Source organism: Equus quagga, chromosome 14, assembly GCF_021613505.1.
Source record: "Equus quagga isolate Etosha38 chromosome 14, UCLA_HA_Equagga_1.0, whole genome shotgun sequence".
In the NCBI taxonomy this organism is placed as follows: domain Eukaryota; kingdom Metazoa; phylum Chordata; class Mammalia; order Perissodactyla; family Equidae; genus Equus; species Equus quagga.
This window is the reverse complement of record NC_060280.1, coordinates 56,990,015-57,001,672: the sequence shown is the minus strand read 5'-3', so window position 1 is coordinate 57,001,672 and position 11,658 is coordinate 56,990,015. Positions and strand designations below refer to the sequence as shown.

At 41.2% G+C, this 11,658-nt stretch overlaps 1 protein-coding gene across 2 annotated transcripts in view; it reads left to right on the top strand.

Moving 5' to 3' along the window:
* SLC35F2 (solute carrier family 35 member F2) overlaps positions 1-11,658 on the top strand; it is a 39,351-nt gene that overhangs the window by 9,815 nt on the left and 17,878 nt on the right. The window lies entirely within an intron of this gene.

The following is an 11,658-nucleotide window of genomic DNA, read 5'->3' as shown; positions in this document are numbered from 1 at the left end:
GCAGCGGAAGACTGGCCCTGAGCTAAGAGCCATGCCCATCTTCCTCTACTTTATATGTGGGATGCCTACTACAGCATGGCTTTTGCCAAGCGGTGCCATGTGTGCACCTGGGATCTGAACTGGCGAACCCTGGGCCGCCGAGAAGTGGAATGTGCGCACTTAACCGCTACGCCATTGGACTGGCCCCATCATTTTTAGTTTTGTTTTTTATTTTAGATGCAGCTTTTTTTTAAATTTAATTTTTGTTTCATGGTTATGTAAAATATTTACATAGCTTCAAAGACAAATCTATAAAAGAAGGTATATTTGGACATCTATCTTTTACTTTGCTCTTTCCTGACCTATAGGTGACTTTAAGAACAGTTTTTGTCCTATCTTTCCATTTAAAAATATTAACAAATATAGGTAAATGTTAGCATTCCATACCCATTCTTCCACATTTGCTTCTTTTTTTAGATATCCTGGCGGTTGCTTTAGATCAGTGCACAGGAGTGTTGGCCTTGCTTTTACAGCTGCACCATACCCCTTTGTGTTGATTTGGCTAGTCCTCTATTGTTAGACATGCAGGTTTTTTCTTTAGTCTTTTACTATTATAAATAGTGCTGCAATGAATAGCCTGTATATACACCTTTTGTATTTTTGCCAGAGTATCTTTGGGATAGATTCCTACGAGTAAAACTGCTAGAAATTGCCACCTCCTCCCGTTTAGGATTGTATCACTTTGCATTCTTACCAGCAATGGTCAGAATTACTGTTAAGCTTTCTGAAGTGTCAAAAAAAACAGCTCCAGAACAGCCCATGGATTCCCATCGCCAGTTTCATGGATTCCTAGAGTTGAGAGACCTCAGAATTGGAAGCACTGCTACTCAAAGTGTGGTCCGTGGACCAGCAGCACAGGCATCACGTGAGAGGTTTGAAATGCAGAATCTTCAGCTTCTCTCCAAACCTCCTGAACCAGAACCTGCAATTTAACAAGGTCCTCAGGTGATGCATATCGCATTAAGGTTTGAGAAGCACTGGTCTAGAGCTGTGCTCTTCAGTCCTGTAGCCACCAGCCACATGTGGCTATCTGAGTTAAAAGGAATTACAGTGAAATAAATTGAAAAATTCAGTTCCTTGTTCACACTACTAGCCACATTTCAAGTGGCTATTGAAATGAGGATGACAAACTTTTCCATCACTGCAGTACCTTTTATTAGACAATGCTGGGCCATGGCTACACTGTCCAGTATGGTACCTCTAACCACAGATGGCTGTTTTAATTTAAATTGAAATTACATAACATTAAAAATTCACTTCCTCATTCACATTAGCCCTGTTTCAAGTGCTTACTTGCTACATATGGCTAGAGGCTGCTGTATTGGATGGTGCATAGATACAACATTTCCATCGCAGAAAGCTCTATTGGACACCTTTGGTCAAGAGGTTTCCAAAAGCCTGGGTGAGCCAGAGGAAGAAAGAAAATGCAATTCATTGAGTACCTAAAGTGGTAGGTCCTTTTACATAGGTTACATCAATTAACCCTTGAACCCCCATTTAAAAAAAAAAGAAACAGTCTTTGAGAGGCTGACTTATTCAATTTCTTAACACTAACAAGAGCTGGAGTTAGGCCCTCTGATTCAAAGTCTAGAGTTTCTTCCACTGTGTTCCTCCTTTCCTGAAGGCTACACGTGGGGTGCTGTCTCCACCAGCGTTTTACAAAACAAAACAAATGACACGAACCACTGTTTTTCACTTGTCTGCTCCTGTTTCTCTTATTTTGCATGTTTCAAATTTAAATTTAGATCCCAGTTTTATCGAACTCCTGAGCTCATATTCCTTCCACTATAACATTCCTTGAGTTCACATCTAAGGATCTCCTATCTACAAAATTTGTCTACCTTGCCTTTTTAACATGATGGCATCTCAATAATTAATTGCAGCATTTATTCATTAACTTAATAAACATTTACTGAGTGCCTAGTCTAAGTAAGACATAATCCAATGGGGAAAAAGAAAATGCAAATTTGCCTTCCTTTTAAGGTAATAATATATATGACTGCCTTTTCTTTCTTTGAAATGTGGCTTTCTTGGCAACTTTGAGTTTTGAATATGCCTTCATTACATCAGAATGTGGGTTTTTCCAAACTGCTAGCTACTTATGCTTATTAGAAGTAGACGATACACTAATTGCTAAATTTTTGAGTCATAGAAATGTAGATATGGAAAGAATATAACAGGTCCTCTAGACTGCTGCTCACTGTGTAAAGAAAAACTACTTCTTGATTTTTGTAGCTTGCTTCCAATATAATTTAAAATGCTCTAGTAATAGACACTGGATAACCTGTGTGTTAAATGTGAGGAATTGGTCTAAATGAATATTTCTTTTCAGATTTATAATAGGATTTTTATGGAAGTGCTGGAAGTTATTATTCTGTACCAGGTATTTACAGGTGGCAGATGTGATGGATTTTAAAATCTCCCCAATAAAGCTATGCATTATAGAAGTCTTTTAGCTCTGATAGTAAATCCTGCCTTTAGCTGACAATGTGCAACCTAGCAGTACAGATTTATTGAGACATGAAGTAAAAAAAATGTGTGATTTGCATTTAAACAATGCATTTTATCAGTCATTTGGAACTCCTTTTTACTTCAAATAATAGGGAGAGAATAATTCAGTGGTGCCATCCTCATTGCGTATTAGATTTGACGAGGAGGCTTTTAAAATAGACTGGTATTTGGACCCCACCTCCTGAGAGTCTGATTCAACTGGCTTGGGCTGTCAGTGTTTTTTTTTAAAGCCTCTGATGATTTTTTTTAATATACCCTAAGGAGCGGACTGTTGGTCTAACTCGATGTTGCAAATGAAGAAGTAAAGAAATGAATCACTCCCATCCTTGTGTTGCATGTATGTTTTCTGTAATGTTTGTTTTATGCATGTAGTATTTGAATTAGGTAGAAACACATGATACCCTTTCCTTTGTTCCTGAATCTTCCTGGAAATTGTTCACCTTTCTGGTCTGTGATCAAGTGTCTCATCCTCTGTGAACTGTCTCTGGAGAGTCTTGACCCTTCCTTCCCCTTGGCTACAAACATATCTCGATTTTGACACTTTCCCGTTTTATTGTGCTTCTGTGTTAGGAGGGCTGTCTCCTTCACTAGAAAGAAAGCTCCTTACCGTGTTCAACAACGGCAAATATCCTTTAAGCACTTGTATGTGCCAGGCACTCTGTTCATCATGGAGGAGATGATGTCCTTGTCCTCTTGGGGTGTAGCATCGTTGGGGAAGGAGAACCACAAGCTGGGTGGGTGCTGGGATAGAGGGATGTGGTATTTTTTTCAGGGCACACAGTATGAGCTCCTGATCTGGTCTGGAGAGAAGAGGGTCTGGCAACTGGGAAATATGTGGGTCTTAAATTCTGAATTCCTTGTGCTTGGCACACATCAGGTGCCCGACAAACTTTAGTGAATACATGACTCAAGAGCTTACTGACTGAATAAATAGAGAAAAGAAGATGTAATTTCAAGAAAGCATGTACTTGAGTATGTGTTTTGGAATGGGAGGGATGTTAAGATGTGTACTTAGGTTCTCTGGAAGAAATAAGGGGAATAATAAAATGCCTTAAAAATCTTTTCAATCCTTAAGTGCTTAAATTCATACAGTGTAGCCCAATAGTAATGTAGTCAGAAGTGACCTTACTCAGTTTATCTTCCACCTGTTTCCTAGCCCTACCCGCAATGATCCATAGCTCTTGTTTGCTTGGCTTTCTGATGCCCTGGCTCCCACAGCGTGAAGCTGCCTTGGGAAACAAGTCTTGAAGTTGAACCATATCCTGCCATTGAAGTTCACTTCAGTGGAGATTCCGTTTGAAAAACCGTGACAGGATATATCCCACGGTTCGATGCACGTTGTGTCTGGCAGCTTCCCTTAGAAAGAAACAGGTTTTGTTACGGTGTAGAAAGTCCCTGTGTTCAGTTCAGAATTCACATGAACTAGGACCTTGTGGTGAAATGCAAATACTTAAATGTGAAGCCATAAGTAACAAAAAATGTTTTGAGGGCTTTGATACCTCTCTCTACAAGTCTGTGTTTTTCTCTTCCTTCTCTCTTTATTCAACTTCCATCCCCGTCAGCTTCCCTCTCTCTCTCTCTCTCTCTTGCTCACTCACCCGCTCGCTCTCCTCTTGCTCTCTTGCTTTTCCATTATAGATGAGGTCATTATGATTTGGAGCCAAGTGAAGTGCATTCCTGTAACTTTAAATCTCCATACTCAATCCGTGACTCTCCTTTTTTTTTTGAAGATGGTTATACTTTATAGTTGGAGGACAGTTTGCTTAATTGTGCTATTTTAGAATGCAAATATGAGCTTACTAGAGGAATTTTGTCAATTTGGGAACACGGCTTAGTGCTTCCACACTTCTTATTCTCACTTATTTCAAATGTATAATTGCTTTTGAGTCCTTTATAGGATGTGAAAAATGTTCTGGATTTGATTAGGTTGTCAGCCACTTGATTATTTTCGGTGCCCTGTACTTTGGACATCCAATGCCTTCCTGACATACAGGGGAGCAGTCTTCATACTGGTAGGAGAGAAATGAGGCTAGACTCCTTTCCTGACATGAAGGTGAGGAGCAAGGATCCTTTGAAGAAGGGGTTTTTTAATATAAGCTCTGTTATATTATAAAATCATAATGGAGAAGTGAAGGAGGGTACGTTCTCTACAGAGAGGGACATGGGGAAAGGAGAGTGAGAAGAAAGATACAGAAGATAAGAAGATATCAACTGTGAGGGATGACCTCACTTGCTGTCCCAAGACCATGTGCTGGAGGGGGACAGCAGAAGTTTAATGGTCAGAAAATTTGCGCATTGACTCTGCTCGTGTATCATCTTAGGCAAGACACTCCCCTCTTCTGGGCCACAGTCTCTTCAACTTAAAAAAATGGGCAATTCTGAGACTTTCTTCCAGGGAAGAGAGGAGGAGAAGTTTCCCTAGATTCTTCTCTTGAAGCAAATTTGAACCTCCTGATGTAGTCTTTCAATAGCTGAGAGCACTGACTTCCTCTGCCTTTTATGAACTGTATGACTGGGGGTGAGTTGCGGAACCACGCTGAGTCTCATTTTCCCCAGCTGTAACAGGGGTCTGCTAAGACTTTTCTCAGGGCTATTGTGAGGATTATGTTGAGAATGTGTGCTATGATGGTACTAATTGAACAACGAAATTGGAGCCATTTCCTTGGCCAGGTGCCCTTCTCCAAATGATTCCTGAGGGCAGTATGTGACTGGGGACAATGACACAAAATGAAAGCAATTTTCACTCTTTGGCTTTGGCCCCATACACTTGTAGACTTCTAGTGCCCTCCAGTAGGACTAAGTGGTGAATTCTTATGTCTAGGATAGGGCAGCATAAAATCCAGACTTAATGCAAACCATGCCTCCTTCAGGAAGGAGTGGGCACAAGAGAAAGGAGGTAGCAACTCGAGATCCAGTTTCCCTTATCAGCCTGAGACAACAGAGCAACCCTAGAAAGAAGAATAGAACACTGTTGTGGGAGCAAGTCCTTAACCCTTTGCTCACCTGGGTGAAAATCCCCTTCACTAGCCCAATAAAGTGTCTTTAGATCTGACCGGTTCCTGATACTGTTCCTCCTCCTTGAAGAGTGGAGGTTCCTTCACTTCCTTCCTTTTGAGAGTAACAGAATAAACTATGTGAGGGAATAGAACCCCTTGAAGAGCATTCTAGCAAAACAAGTAAAGTTGAAGATGCTTGTGACCTATGACCAATAATTCCACTCTTAAATATGATTCCTTTAAACCTCATGACCCAAATAGAAAGTCATTATATTTGTAGGGTACTCTGAGTTCACTGCTTCCAGCAGATGCCTTAAGTGGTCCCCATCAGGCCATCCTGAGTGCTGAGGAGATTCTATCTTAGCACATCAGTAACCCGTGTGCACCAGTTTGCTAAAAACCAGAAAAATGCTTAGATATGTGTATCAGGAGACATGCGCAAGAATGTAGAGGCATTGTTTACAAGAGCAAAAAAAAAATTTGGAATACAACCTAAATATCAATAAGGGTATGGATAAATAAAGTGTGATATATTCATGTAGTGGAGTACTGTATAGTAATGGAAAGGAATGAACTAGAACTAATGTATCAATATGGATGATTCTCAAACAGTGTTGATCAAAACAGCAAGTTGCAAAAGTATACATACAGTATGAAACTGTTTATATGAGATGTAAAAACAAGCAAAACAATGATATTTATTGCTTAGGAATACTTATATAAATATTAAAATATATGGAAATGCATGGAATAATAAATACCAAGCTCTGGAAAGTATTACCTCAGGAGGGCTAAGAGATTGGGGAAAACACAAGGGGGATATGTTGATATTGCTAGTGTTTTATTCCTTAAGCTGCCTGATAGATATATGAATACAGGTTGTTTATGCATTATACTTTGTTATATTTTAAATATCCTTTAAGAAATTTTTAAATTAAAAATTAAAGCTATGAGAGAGTAGTCCAAGATGAGGCTGGAGAGCTGGTCAGAGGTCAGATGGTAGGTTGGCGTGTAGGCATTTTTAAAGTTTGGCTTTCATCTAAGGGCAAAGGGGAACCACTGAAAGATTTTAGACATAGGAACGATCCCACTGGATCAGCTTCTGAACGTTGACTCCGGCTATAGTGTAGAGGTTGGATTTGTGGAGAGCGGGAGTGGAGCGGGAAGAGCAGTTAGGAGAAATTTGCTTCAATTCAAACTGTAGAGCGTCTCCTCTTGGATACACCATCTTCTCTTACTTCCAGAGTGTTCTTCCTGCCTTGTTCTCTCCCTGCCTCTCTGGCCATACCCTTTCATCCCCATCTCTACTTCCTTTTCCTCCTCTGGCCCCTTAAATGTTCCTGTTTCCCAGAGTATTTCTTTCTTTCTTTTTTTTTTTATTGAGGTTGCATTGATTTATAACATTATGTAAATTTCGGGAGTACTTCATTGTATTTGACCTCTGTATAGCCTGCATCCTGTTCACCACCAAAAGCCCAGTTGCCATCCGTCACGGTACCCGTGTGCCCCTTTACTCCTTCGCCTCCTCCCACTCCCTCCTCCCCAGAGTGTTTCTTTTTCACCCCGTTTTCTTTTCAGTTTTTAGGTATACATATGTTTTAGTGATCTCATTTGTATCCCAACTTCAATTACCACTTTTGTGCTTATGATTCCCAAATTTATTTCCCCAACCCAATCCTTTTTCCCAGCTCCAAACTGCCTACTGGCCTTTTCTTCTTGATTTTCTCACAATTAAGCAAAATCCAGCGTGTCCAAAATGGAGTTATTTGCCTTTCCAAATGTGCTTTTTTCTCCTGTCTTTGAGACTGTGATTAACCATGTTGCTATCTTTCCAGGTATTTGATCCAGAAAACCCAGTGTTATTCTAGATTCCTTTGTCTCTGCCAGCTTTCTTTTAAAGAAACATGGTTTCCAAGTTAGGAATTAAGGGTAATGTTTTGGTGCTATGTGCTGTGACATATGTACTATAACAGAGCTAGGGACCCAGAAATGCTCAATTCCTGCCTCGCAAATCACTTTACTCCCTCCTAGTTAGAAGATTTCAGTGATCTTACCACTAGCAAGATAAAATACCACTCTAGAGCATTATGTATCAGGCTTTTCTTGATCTGGCTTCTGTTGACTTCTCCACCTTCATCTGCAGCCATTTTTCTCTCCTACGCTCTGAGAAGCAGCTACACCAACCGACTTGAAACCCCTGAATGTGCCATATTGTTTTAGGGTTCTGTGCCTTGGTATATGCTATTCCTTCTGCTTGGAATGCCTTTCCTTACTGTGACTGACTAGTGAAGTCTTGAGGTTTTTTTTAACTAGCCCATTTTTGCACTTGTCTGGCTGTGCCCTAATTACTAGTTTACATGACTGTTTATCCCCAGTAGTCCCTGAGCCTCTGTGGCACGGAGACTGTGTATTCAGTTTTGTATCTTCATAGCCTGGCACTATGGTAGGGAGTGGTAGATGCTGTACAAGTGTATTAAGCGGAGCTGGCCTGGTGGCGCAGCGGTTAAGTGCACACGTTCCGCTTTGGCGGCCTGAGGTTCACTGGTTCGGATCCCGGGTGCGGACATGGCACCGCGCGGCAAGCCATGCTGTGGTAGGCGTCCCACATATAAAGTAGAGGAAGATGGGCACAGATGTTAGCTCAGGGCCAGGCTTCCTCAGAAAAAAGAGGAGGATTGGCACGTTAGCTCAGGGCTAATCTTCCTTGAAAAAAATACAAAAAAAAAAAAAAAACCATTAAAAAAATAAAGTGTATTAAGGGTTGTCTCACTCAGCAAACTTCCCGTTTCTTTTTCTGCCCTTGTGCTAGGATTGTTTGAGGTTAGTTGCAAATTACTGAAACAAATATTCCGGAGGAGAGAATACATTGTAAACTCTTAGAACAGATATTCTGTGTCTTCTGCTGTTTTGGTGTTTTCTCCTTTGTTTAGAGCAACTCTGGGAGGAGTCTTTACACAGAGAACATTTGAAATACAGATTACAATGTTCTCAATCCTGGTCCCTGACCCTTCTAGGAACTGTCTGTCTTCATCATCTGTTTTTAATTCTCTTTTTGTCAGTCTTCAAGTTTTCACTCACATTGCCTTCTGCTCATCTCCCGAACGTGTTTAAGTTTCCTTGATCCTTTAACAAGATAATTAAAAAAAACCTTGTCCTCCACTCTGCTGCTTGTTCTAAACTCTTTCCCCATCTCTCTTCTCCTTTTCATTATTTTTTTCAAAGAGCTATTTGTGTTTGGTGCCTTCACTTGTTCATGTTCTGCTCACTCAGCTTCCTGGAATCTGACTTTGGACATTACCGCTAACAAAAAGCTTTCCTTCAAAGGTATCTAGCACCTTCCAGCTTGACAATCCAACTGTGTTTCTTTAGCCATAACGTCACCTCTTCTCTCTCTAGGTTTTGACATTGTAGTGTTGATGATCTTTCCCTTTTAAAATGTTTTGCCACTCTCAGCTTCTGTGTCATGGCACTATCGTACTTTCTTGTCTTTATCCGATTATTGCATTTCATTGGGAAAGTGGGGAAGTGTCTTATATTTGGGGTTACCATATATTTGGGCATATATGATAATTTCTTTATCCATTTACACTCATTCAATAAATATTTATTGAGTAAGAACAAAGTGCCAGGCACTGGATATGTTGTGGAGAGCAAAACAGATATGGTTTAACTTTCTAATGTCTGGAGTTTCAACTTTGTATCTGTTATCTATTGTCATAAAGCAGATTACCACAAGCTTAGTGGCTTAAAACAACAGACATTTATTATCTCACAGTTTTTATGGATCAGGCATCTGGGCATGGCTTTGCTCTGCCCTCTCCTTCAGGGTCTCTCACAAGGCTGCAGTCATGGTGTCAGCCAGGGCTGGAGTCTCATCTGAAGCCTTGACTGGGAAGCAATCTGCTTCCAAGCTGTGATTTTTTTGTTTTTTGGTGAGGAAGATTGGCCCTGAGCTAACATCTGCACCAGCCTTCCTCCATTTTGTATGTGGGATGCTGCCACAACATGGCTTGATGAGTGGTGTATAGGTCTACGCTCGGGATCTGAATCTGCAAACCGTGGGGTGCTGAAGCAGAACACGTGAACTTAACCACCATGGCGCTGGGCTGGCCCCAAGCTGATGTTGATGTCAGCAGGATTCATTTCCTTGTGGACTGTTGGGCTGAGAGCCTCAGTTCCTTGCTGGTTGTTGGCCACAGGCCACCCCCAGTTCTTTGTGATGTGGACCTCTCTCCAGGGCAGCTTGTTTCATGAGAACCAGCAAGGAAGAGAATCAGTAGAGTTGGTTAGCAAGATAGAAGTTATAACTTTATGTAATATGTTCATGGAAATGACATCTCATCACTTTTATTGTATTTTAATGGTTAGAATCAAGTCATAGATCCAACCTACACTCAAGGGGAGGAGATTACATGGAGCAAAAATACCAGGAAGCGGTGATTCACTGGGGGCCAACTTAGAGTTGACCTGTCACAAACCTCTTATTGTTTTTTCTTAGATGTTCCAGCCCTCTCAATTTCTACTGCTCTCAGATTGAACTCACTGCCCTTCTCTCCCCCAAACTTGCTTCTCATCCTGTATTCCCTGTCCTGGTCAGCAGCCTCATATCCGTCCAGTCATCTAGTCTAGACCCAGAGATCATTTTCATTACCTCCTCCTGAGGTTTAATGGGTCACGAGGTCCTGTACATTCTACGTCTGTGGCGTCTTTCATATTGTTCTCTACTTCCCAGTCACACTGATGTGGCTTTAGCTCAGATCTCACTTTGGCCTGCAGCATTATATTAGCCTTCTACCTGGCTTCTCTGACTAGTTTCCTTTCTCATCAATCCTTCTCACAGCCATCAGTGCTGCTTTCATAAAACCCTCTGTTCAGAAACCTTCGTGGCTCCCAGCTGTCAATGGCACAAAGGCCCAACTTCTCAGTGTGCCATTCAGACCTTTTTACAGTCTGACCTCTGCTTACTTTTCCAAGCCTCTTGTCCACCACTCTCTGCAGCTGCCCTTATGCCCCAGGCACACTGGGCCGCTTGATGTTTCCTGAACCCACCCCCGCATGTTCGTGCCTCTGTGCATTTTGGTACTATAGTTACTTCTTCTTGGATTCCCTTCTCCCCAGTTCTTTCTCTAGAAATCCTTTATATACTTACAAACCTTACTGAAAAATCACCTCTTCTGTGAAACCTTTCCCAATTTTTCCCCTGCCTCACTCAGAATTAACCAGTAGCACCTGTGTGTTCTCTCAGCCGTCTGCTTGCACCACTGTTCCAAGACTGTTGTTTTGTAGTTTGCTGTCTGTGGTTTTGTAGTTGGTTATTAAGATGCCTCTCTCTTCAAAAGCCAAAGGGTAGGGTCTGGGTCTTTTCTTCTATGCATCCGAAGTTCTTGCCCCTGGAGCAGTGATTCATAGTCTTGGCTGCACGTTGGAGGCACCCGGGGAACTTTGACCGTCACCGATGTCTGCGACCCACCCCTAGAGATGAGGATGTAGTTGGTCTTAGGTTCAGCCTCGATGCAGGCATTTTTAAAACCCGGTGATTCTAACAGGCAGGTAAAATTGAAAGCCACTGCTTCTGATCGAAGAAATCAAGTCTCTGGGAGAATGAAAGGACGACAAATGTTAAACATTTAATGAATAGGAAGACTTTAAAACTAGAGTTAAAGCTAAGTTTTTAAAACTCACACACACTTTAAATAGTCTAAGACATAGCTAAGTAATCAAAATGATCTCTAAATGGATGGCCAATGAAATGGGGGAATATGTATTTTTGTGGTACTGAAGGGAAATCAGAAATGTAAAAGAACAACAATGTAGTCTCTCAAAATCCAACACTTTACTCTTTTTCTTTTTGTAGGTTTTATTTTAAAGTTAGAGTTACAGAAAAGTTGCAAAGATAGTAGAGAGTTCCCGTGTAGCCTTCACCCAGCTTCCCCTAATGTGAACATCTTGCAGGACCGTAGTGCAGGGATCAAAACCAGGAGACTAATAGTGATGCAGTGCTTTTTAACTGAACTACAGACCTTACTTGAAATTCACCACTTTTTCCACAAACGTCCATTTAATTTTTTTTTTTGAGGAAGATTAGCCCTGAGCTAACATCTGCTACCAATCC